The sequence below is a fragment of the Triticum aestivum genome, chromosome 7A (genome assembly GCF_018294505.1).
Source record: "Triticum aestivum cultivar Chinese Spring chromosome 7A, IWGSC CS RefSeq v2.1, whole genome shotgun sequence".
Lineage (NCBI taxonomy): Eukaryota > Viridiplantae > Streptophyta > Magnoliopsida > Poales > Poaceae > Triticum > Triticum aestivum.
Genome location: NC_057812.1, coordinates 538401825 through 538402587, shown reverse-complemented (window position 1 = coordinate 538402587; position 763 = coordinate 538401825).

The window sequence follows — 763 nt, the reverse complement described above, 5'->3', positions numbered from 1 at the left end:
ATTTCAATTGGTATCAGAGCCTCGTCTCTTTACTAAGGACTTTGTCATCCGAAGAGTATGGTTGACACCGTAGACGGTGTGGAGGAGCACTCCGGTGTGAATCTGATCTCGTCTACGGCCGATGGGGGAACCACGGTCTCTCGTGAGGAATTCAATGTGGCTTTGGACACATTGAAAAGCTCCATGACGACCGAGGTTGAAAGCATGTTTAATAAATTCCTAGAAGGGTTTAAACTATCCAACTCACCGTTGAGAGTGGGTGATCCCACTAACAAGGTGACGGATGCTAACTCCGACAAGGGGGAAGCTACTAGTGATCAAGTTCCTTCTTCTAGTGGTAAAAATGGCACCGGCATCTTTGCCCATGTGGAACCTCCACTTGTTTATGGTGGACCGATTACTTCCACTCATTTGAATCATGCCGGTCCTCCCCCTAAGATTGTGAAAAATGAGGACTTTGATTCTTGGGTCTATCGCTTTAAGCGTCATTTCAATCATGTGAATACTAATCTTTGGAGAATCAATGAAGAAGGTTTCTATCCGCATGACCGAAGTAACTTCACTCCTAGAGAAGCCGCGGATAATCAATTCAACGAGAATGCTCTCTTCATCATCCAAGATGCAATTCCACCCGAAGATCTTCCTCATCTCTGGCCCTTCGCCATGGCCAAAGATGCAGGGCATCAAGTTGTTTCCCTTTACAAGGGAAGCGCAAGCATTCAACGCTCCAACTATGAAGTGGTGCAAGATGAAGCCGATGAGT